The following is a 10432-nucleotide window of genomic DNA, read 5'->3' on the forward strand; positions in this document are numbered from 1 at the left end:
TTAAGATCACTAAATTCGAGGCTTTTGGTCATACCTAGGATATCCAGATCCACCAAAGGAGGGAGAGCATTTTCACATTTAGCTCCAAAACTCTGGAATAGTCTTCCGGATACTGTTCGTTGCTCAGACTCGTTCTCCCAGTTTAAAACTAGATTAAAGACGCATCTCTTCAGCCAGGCATTTATATAATACTTTTAATCTTACAGTTAAATCCGGTCTCTAGTTCATAAACGCCAGAGGAGAACTGGCCCCCGACTGAGCCCGGGTTCTCCCAAGGTTTTTTTTTCTCCATTAGGTCACCTGATGGAGTTTTTCGGTTCCTTGCCACTGTTGCCTTTGGCTTGCTCAGTTGGGGATATTTGGGGATATTTAATTGAATTAGTCAATCAACGATACCATTGATCAGCATTACCAAACGTGGACGTTCCACTAGAAACAAACATTGATGTATTGTTTTAATTTATTACTGTGAAGCTGCTTTGATACAACCTATGTTGTGAAAAGCGCTATATAAATAAACTTGACTTGACTTGACTTGACTTGACTCCCCCTCCCCCTGACTCAAGATTGCCAGATAGGCTGCAGGATCCAGTAGGAACGTTTGTAGCTGCAGCTGTGGTAACTAGAGCAGAGCTGGCAACCCGGATGCTGAAACACTACGGACTTCGTGATTGGTAGATAGGTGGAGGGTGGCGCTTCAGGCCAAAACACAAGATGACAACATCAACATCAGTTGAGGGCTGCAACTTCACTTTTTAAATGACAATATCCTGACCGTACTACTGTTGTCAGTGATATAAGTATTTGAAATGAACATGATTTCTTAATGTCTATAACATATCAGGGCCATTTTATGATTAATTGAAATACATTTCTTACATACAGCTCCTTTAACTGATTAATAATGTCTACTTCTTGTTTTTCACTATCTTTTTAAATTATTTTACTGAATGAGATGGTAAATTGGCGTATTTTATATTTTAGGAATTCCCACTTTTTGGTAGCAGTTGTTAGCTCCTCAGAATTGGCTTTTTTTATTAATAATTAGATTTTTTGGCAGTAGTCATTATTTTTGAGCAGACTGGAATTGAACTTCCAATAGGTGTGTGAGTGGACATTGTTGTCATTGGGTTTGATCTGTAGTAAAATAACACTATGATCTGTTAGTGGTGCAGCAGAAATATCAGAGCTAATATTATAAAATAGCAAATGATTTGCAATTAACCAGTGATCAATTCTGGATTTATAATTGTGGTTTGAGCTAAACCAGGAGTATTTAGATATTTCTGGATTAAAGTGTCTCCAAGTATCAACCAAATTTTGTTTTTCGCAAAAGTTCGTGAATATGGTGTTTGGATGACTTGCAGAGTATCTGCTAGGATATTTATCAAAAAAAATAATCATGAACTAGGTTTAGATCGCCTCCAATGAGGACGTTATCAGTTGAGTGTGTTAATTTGAGATTGTCTAAATGTAAACCAATTTGTTCAAGTAGGTTTCGGTTTTCTCTACTGATGTTATATCCATAAATGTTGACTAAGATGAATTTCAGACCATCTTTGTCTATGATAAGAATCAGCCAGTGACCAAATTCATCTGCCATATGGGACACAATATGACCTTTGAAGTTATTTAGGAGGATTCCAACATCTGCTGACCTCGAAGTGCCGTGGCTAAAGTAAGCTTCATGTGGCATTGTTTAGACCAAAATATAACATCATCAACCTTAGAATGTGTTTCCTGCAAAAAAAATATATTTGACTTCTTCCCTTTACAAAATAAGAAAATACTTTTTCTCTTTGTCATGTCTCTTAAACCCCTTGCATTAACAGAAATTAGAGAAATGTTACTCTTTAAACTGAACATAGAACAAAAACAAATTAATAAACAATCAACAACAATGGATTGCTGAACTTACTTAAAACAACAGTAGAAGTTTCCTATCAGGAATATATAATAGTAGCAAAACCCAGAGAATACATTTTCATTCAAACTCACTAGTTTTCAGGATTCAAAAACCCTGTATAGTTGTGTCTATGGTGAGACTCTTTGTCCATTAATGAAAGCATGGGGGCCCCGGAGCACTGTCTTTAGTCCTGCCTTCCTTGCTTGTTCAACTTTCGGCCACACAGCCCTCCGTGCCTCTCTGTCTTCCTTGGTGAGGTCTTCTGCGAAGTGGATGTTGAGATCCTTGCAGACGGGGTGAAGTTTGGTGATCCGCCAGAGTTCGTCACTGAAGTGGCGTCCTGTGAACTGCATGATGATCTGACGAGGGCGGTTGGGGTTACTCGGCCCCAGTCGGTGCACCAAATCCAGGATGAAATCCATCTTCTCCCTCCAGTGTGGCATAATCTTTCCGATGATATCAGAGAATTTGTCGTGTGTTTTCGTCTTTTCCCTCCTGTAAGCCATTTACTCGCAGGTTCCATCTTCTTTTATAACGCTCCAACTCTGCAGCTCTTTTTTCCACTTCTTCTGCTCTTTCCCCCCAGATCTGTGTTCTCCTCTTTGAGTTGTTTTACCTCGACGTGCAGTCTTAGGCACTGTTCTTTAAATTCTTTGATTTCGGCAGAGTTAAACTCTACCGCTTTCGCGATGTTGGCTATGGACAGCGTGTTCTGCTTAAGCTCCGCTTTGAAGTCCTGCATCATGTCTTGAAGAGTGCCGATAGCAGCCAGGATCGCAGCGTTAGAGGCGTCTTCAGCATGGGCTCCAGGTTTTGACTGGTTTTTACTTTTTCTATGGTGCTGGTGGTTTGGAAGGAGATGCTAAGGTGTTTTTGGTTCCTCTGGTGTTTGTTTCCATCCTTTCGGGACCACCATAGTCGTGCTCTTGGAGAGCCCTCAATTTAGCATTAGCTTTTGTGCTAGCCATGTTATAGTCTGCAATATCGTACTCCAGGAGGTGCTCAGGGTCACTCACACATTTCTGAATTATTATAAGTTCCCTACGGATCTGATATTTCAGGGTTTTGTTGAGTTAAAAGTTCATTCCGTTGATTTTCAAGGCTTTGCTACTCTGAACTATTCACAATGCGTCTGCTCTCTCCGCCATCTTGAGCCCCCTCCCAATTCAATTCTGCATCCTTCGAAGGTCGTATTCGAAGGGCGGTTGCGTCATCGCGGCACGACGAAGGCTACTCTGATTCAAAAGCGACACCAAATGCACCCTTCTTTTCCCCGTGAAAGGATGTCACACCACGGTCTGTCCAGCAGAGGGAGACTGAGAGCACAAGGCCTTCCACATCTTCCTCCTAATTCTCTGCTCATTATTGGTTCAATGAAATCACCTGTGCCTAGCTAGTTAGTGTTAATCGGTGTATATTTAAAGACTTGGGCTGAGTCCCAATTCGCCTACTTATACTACGACCTAAAAGTATGTACTTTTTTTGTGATGAAAAAGTACATACTTTTGAGTGTGTAGCAAAAAGTATGCACGTTCTGGGACATACTTCGATGACGTCATGCAACGTGAACTTGAACGTGGTTGCCTAGTTACGCACACCGCGACTGTTAACAAAACATTTAACATTTCATTCATTTTTATAAATCCAATATAATTTTATTTACTATTCCCATCTTTTTTTCCACAATACATTTACAATGTGTTTACCAAATTGAGGAGTGAAGCAGGGCGTCGTCGTAGATCAACCAAACGCAGGTCGTTTGTGAGGCGGCTCTGACGTTCATGTGCAAATGTGTGTAACGAAAGCTAGCGCTACTTATTTTCTGAGTTAAAATATTTAAAGTTTATAGTGTAACTATTGTTTAACGTATTTTACACTTAATCTTATACTTATGTATAATACTTAAAAATACCCCGATGAAAATTAACCATGCTTTTACTATAGTAAAAGTGTAGTAACCATGTTTCTTTGGTTGGACTGATAAAGTTAACATATGTACAGCCACAGTATTACTACAAATAAGTCAGACAGAAACATCAAAAGCAATACATAAAAAAGACACTTGCATGACACTGTACTAGAGCCTTTTTATTTATTGTTTTGTAGCCTGCAATGAGGCGCTCGGTATCTTCATCGGACCCTACAAGACCCATTAATATTACGAGACAATAAAATATAACTTTAATTAGGGTTAAACATTTGAATTCTTACACTTAAAAACTGAGGGCGCATCTCCACTGCTGCATCCGGCTGCCATGTTTACATCACCACCATCACCGCAAAGCTCCTCCCTCCCGCACGCAATGGGTTGTGGGCAATATTAGCCGTTAGAGTGTGCATTGATCTGCACTTCGAATTCTAACCGGAAATAGTAGACCATCCGGGTATCTTTGGAATACTCATTTCAACATGCTACGATTTGGGACGTACTAATTCTAGTTTCGCATACTATTTAGGACGGATAGTATGCGAATTGGGACTCAGCATTGCATTTGCTTGTATCTTAGTTCAGTCTTGAAGGTCTCTTGCCTAGCCTATGCTTTTGTGTTTTCTTTTTTGGTCTACCCTGAAAGACTTTTGCTCAGACCTTTTTGACCAGTTTCTCGGGTAAACATTGTTTTATGTTTTTGGACTCTTTTGCCTGCATCATCCAGTGTGGATTTTGTACCTTGCTCAACCCAGCACTTATGCTGGATCCTTTGTGTTTGCTCAGGAAAAATACTAGTAAAGACTATCTTTTTCCTTCTAACCTGCCTCTTGTGATTATCTGCCAATTGGGTCCACACTGCCCCATAGAACAGTGGTTAGAACCTTGGGTTTCCAGCAACACACTCTGTGTTCGAATCCTGGACCTGACAAAGGAAGGATACATAAAAGGAATCCTTAGCTGCCTATCCTATCCTATAAGTCATTGCGCGCCAGTGATGACAGTATTATTATTATTTTTTTTAAAGGCGGCCGAGACTAGAGTTTGGTGGTGGACAGCAAATTCACATTTAAATGTAAGTATTGTTTTCATTTACTCAAATAGCTAGCGAAACCAGAGTTAAAAGCAACAAGTCTTTCTTATAAATTTCATCTTATCTCCTTCGTCACCATTGCGTGGCTTCATTTGTCAGGTGGTTTGAGGCAAAACTTGTGCTAATATTATTAACAATAAGAAAAGCAGTAGATAAGGCAATGGGGTTTCACTTTTATGTGTTTTTGTAGTGCTGTCATACAAGCTATGTCTACAAAGGTTTTAACCAAATTTGAGTATCCAGAAATATGTTTTCTTAAGTATTTTGTATGCATGTCCTGATGTGTCATATTTTGCAGTGTTAACAATGCATTAATGTTAAGATTGCACCATTGTGTTAATATTTTTCATAAGTACCCTTTTCTGCTTTTTTAAAACAATTCTGGAGAAAATGGGTCTGCTGGGGAAGGTAACTCCCATACAGGCAATAATAATAATAATAATAATAATGATAATAATAATAATAATAATAATGCGACAACTTCCAAAAAAAACAAAAAAACAAAACAAAGAAAGTTAATACACACATCTTTGCTGAAATTTATTGTGCTGTTGTTGTTAAAAAGCCATGGTTCATTTGCTCTGCCTTTAGGATTGCAAGTGTCCTGGGACAGGTGAGGGTGTGAGTGGGAAACCCACTGCTGAAACTTGGACCTGGTTTGTCCTCATGGATGAGGTGTTGGGACAGAGGCATTGCACCAACCCCCCATCCTCATTGCCTCAATCCCTGAGGACACACCAGGGCTGAGTTCAGCAATGGGTGCCCACGTGAGGAAGAGCAAGGGGCAGCAGCACCAGCAGCACCACCAGCAGCAGCAGCAGGAGCACCAGCAGCACGAAGGCAGCAAGACAGAGAGGACGAGTTTTTGGACTTGATCAGAGAAGACATGCAATTAGGGTGACCACTGTTGTGGCAAAAAATTCATTAAACAATCATCAACTGCGTAAGAGACACTCTGAAATTCAAATGATCATTAAAAAGTATTTTATTCTTGCAAGAAGGCCCAGTTGCCACACAGAAGTCACAAGTACAGTCTGTGGAACCAATGCGACGACGAGAGGGAGGGCAGAGGAGCCTTTATACTGCTTTCAAGGTCTTCTGCTTACAGGCCCTTATCTAAACAAGGGAAGGTTTCTCTGCCAGTGATCTAATCCTGCTGAGTTTATTCTTACAAACTCACAAGTTCTAAATTGGACGGCCTCTGACCCTAGGGGTCAGAGGCCCCTTTTCAATCTGCCTCCTCCTGACGTCTCACCTGTTTCCCAGTGTTTAAAAAACACACACACATTAGTCATATGTTGGCAGACCACATACAGTCCAGCAAGGATCATTTCAATGTCTTACTGAAATAAATGAAAATCAATACTGTAAATCAATGAAAATCAAAAATTTCCATTACACCACCATCAAACAAACCAAATGTGGGACGATTATAAGTTTGTGTGGGACAATGTGGGACGTTACCAACACCAAAACATAACCTGAAACTGTTATATAATGTTTATCTAACTTAATAAAAACATTTATTTTGCCTTTCAGCTGATAAAAATTCTTTGTTCTTTAGTTCCTTCCAGAAAACACCATTACATCACTATGTAACATAACATGTCTTTATTTTACATGTCATTTAAATTCAACATCACTGAGCCCAAAGGCAGCAGGCATCATGCATATACAGTATATATATATATATATATATATATATATATATATATATATATATATTTTTTTTTTTTTATATCTTTTTTTTAAACAGTTCTGACAACTCCAACTAAAATCCAACAAAATAAACAAAGAACAAATAAAATCTAAAACATGAAATTAGGTCATTGACAGTCTTATATATTAAGAATATATTAAACCAAAAAAGTTCATATTTTTAGAAATGATGTGAATTAAAACAACCACAGCAGATAACAAGTTGATGAATTCTGTTAAATTTAAATTTACCAAATTATCTATTTGTTTTCTGACAGGGAACACATGGAATGAATCACCGCTCCACATTTTGATTGACAGCCGTCACAACCTACTAGTGACCGTGTTTACTCCTTTCCTTTCAACCATTGGAAAGGATTTAAAAAATGGCTGTTGTGTTTGTACTTCTGACGAAGCGCTGTTAAAAACAGGTGAAAAACTACGCGGCAAAAATAATAAATAAAATACTTTCTTAAGAAGGCAAGAGAACGCATGCACGTTTTCTTAATATGATAATTAAAAACCTACAGACCGATGAAAATGCGGGACATTAGAATGCTGTGCGGTAGGCCTACAACCCAAAGCTGGACAGGTGGTCACCCTAATTGTATCCAATTACATAAACATAGACCATGCGGAATAGACTTTTCATTATAAGTTCGCTGAATGATCTGATGATTTTCTGAAATACAGTTCAGATTCATTCAAGTGATTATTAAATTTTTTTTTTTTTTTTATGATTTGTACTTTATTGATTTTCTCATTTGCAAACAAGAAATTATATAAACAATAATGTACTTGGCATATGAAAAAAGAAAATACATAACAAAAAAAAAAAAAAAAAAAAAAAAAAAAAAAGTTGATGGGTGTTGCCAGCACCATAAGTTCCCACTATAACTTAAATCATATTCACCATGACCATTATTTTTATTTTCGTCTCACCACATGTTACTACTACTGTGGGCTACAGAAATGCCAAATTTCCCCCCATTTATAAAAAAACAAAAAAACATCAATCCTCCCATGCAAACTATAGGAGAGTTTTTCAAGGGCTGTGACCTGCCCTAAATCCGAAAGCCACTCATCATCAAATGAGCATCCCAAATCTTTTTCCCAAATTATCTAAACCGCAGAGCTAATATTTAGGCAAATCTGACTAATAAGAAAGGAATAATATGTAGATGCCTCATGACCAGGCTACCCATAATATTCCGGATCATCTTGAGAATGTTTTTACCCCTGGGAACATATGAGGGGGAGGAAAATAATTTGAGCAAATGTCTCATCTGTATGTGACCGAGTGAATAAGGATTGTGTACGGGGTGGGGCGTGTTTTTAGTTTGCTCTATAAATAGCGCAAAGGTTAGTAGGCCGGTGTAACTTCCTGACGTTTTCTCTTCCGTCTCCTTCCGGTGTTGTGACCCCGAAGCGCCATAGCAAGGTGTGAGTTTGGGATTTGCTGTAATGTATAAAGACGTTTTAGTTTATTTGTTGATTCTGTGTTGAACGCAGGGAGGAAATCCTTGATACACGAGTGTGAGGGTGATTAATGTGGCTAGTGTTGCGTGATGAATGCCGTGTGTAGCCTATTGCAACGAGCTGTGTCACCCAGTCTATTCCACTCTTGGATTACGGCAGAGGTGTGTGTGTGTGTGTGTGTGTCAGATTGTTAGGATAATTTCACTGATAAATGTTTATGTATAATTATTTGGTTATCTAACAATTGTGTATTTTGAATGTTTATGACGCTGTATGGGTTTTGCGTCATAAGTAGTTTATTTGGGTTTGTATTTCAGATTTGAATATGGTTTGTTTGGTATTTATGTTTTGTTTTTTTATTTGGCAGATATTTCTTTGTGGAGTTCTCTGTGGGGGGTCAGCCCTATGTTCCCACAGCCCTATGTTCCCACAGCCCTATGTTCCCACATTTCTAAGAATTTTTTTTTTTTTTTTTTTAAAGTTATGGGTTTAGGGGTGGGGTCAGGGGTAGGCCATTTGTGGGAACATAGGGCTGTGGGAACATAGGCACGCTCCCCTATGTGGACCTCTGACGTCTAGGCCCTGCTGTTTTGCTTATGATTTATTTTTGTTATGCAAATCTTAAGTTTATGGTTATACTGATTTTTCTGGTTTGAATTGATTCTTGTTTATGTCTGTAATTGATTTTACTATTTGAGTTTGGTTTAGACCAACTGCTGAGGTTTATGTGATGTGAAAGGGGAGTTTTAATTCATATCTCTTGTGTTTTAGGAGCCAGCCTGTGTGGGAGTACTTTCCTCTGGGGTCATCTGAGTCTTTTCTCTCTTCACTGCATGTGGAGTGAGATTTCCTGCACTACGTGGGTATGGATTTGGGCATGTAGAGTGGTTTGTATTATTCACTACACTTTTCTTTAGAAGTGGTTGGTTGATGATCTTGAGAACCGTGCATGTGTGGTGTGTGCTCTTAGGGCTGTGGGTCCGTGGCCCAGTGACTCTTTCTCTTCTTCCCACAGGCTTGGTTACTCCTGTCTTAAGACTGGTGGGTTGTGATTTTAATAATTGACCGAATGTCTATATTTATTAAATTGTGATCCCTCTTTTATAGTATTCACCATTAAAGTTGATTGTTGATTCAGAGTTTCATGACTCCTGTTCAATTAAAGTTTTGAGCTTGAAAGTCACGTCTTCGTTCTTCCATTTAGTACTGTCTATTTGAACTTGTGTTGCTGTTAAGTTATTTCCGTGGGTGTTCAACCCCGGTGGCGTAGTCGGGATCCTTTAAGTCTCCCAAAAGATCTCAATGCATCATGCTCAGAAAGATCTTCCAAAATATTGATATTTTTATCTAACCATTCCTTCCAAAACCCAGGTGTTCCACCTATTAACAATTTTGGATTGGCCAAATAGCAGACAAAGGGCTTAAAAAAGGGTCAACCCCTAATACAGTGTTCTTCAACCCTGCTCCTGAAGGACCCCCAACACTGCACATTTTCTTCACATTTCTCCCTAACCAAACACACCTGATTCAATTCATCAGCTCATTATCACATGGGTTTATTAGCTGATGAGTTGAATCAGGTGTGTTTGTTTAGGGAGACACAGAAAACGTGCAGTGTTGGGGGTCCTTCAGGATCAGGGTTGAAGAACACTGCCCTAAAATATGAGAAGTTTTCTTCCAGACTGTTTGTAGATGATGACTGCGCACTGGTAGTGGTAGTTTTATCAACAAGGAATCAAATGGTAAATGTGGACAAACAGATTTTTCCATGGCTAGCCATGGGGGAGCTCGCTCTGGAGGTAACATCCATTGTCCCAGGTGCCTCAAACCAAATGCATAATGATACAAAGATAGCTTGGGGAGACCTAGTCCTCCCCTCTCAACTGGTAGCTGCAGTTTCTCTAGCCGCATTCGAGGCTTCTCCACATTTCACAAAAACTGTTTGCATATCCTATCAAATATTTTGAATGGACAGAGACAGGCAGGGAGCTTAAAACATAATTTTAGGTATGAAGTTCATTTTAATGCATTCACCTTGCCCCAAAGGGAAAGAAAAAGGGATGCCTTTTTTCCAAAAGGGGGTCAAGATTGACTTTAGCAATATCCTTAAACTGATAGGGGAAAGTAATGCCTAAATATAGAATGCTCTTGTCAGGCCATTTAAAGGTCCCATATTGTCAAAACTGAAATTTCCTGGCTTTTTTCATGATAACAGAGGTCTAGGGGCTATGAAACTGCCATATAAGTTTCAAAACAGTCAATCCACAGACAAATGCACACAGCCTGCATAAAGTAGCTATGCCTTTTCATGAGCCGTTGTGACTTCCGT

Source organism: Squalius cephalus (assembly GCF_949319135.1).
Source record: "Squalius cephalus genome assembly, chromosome: 14".
NCBI classification, from domain to species: domain Eukaryota; kingdom Metazoa; phylum Chordata; class Actinopteri; order Cypriniformes; family Leuciscidae; genus Squalius; species Squalius cephalus.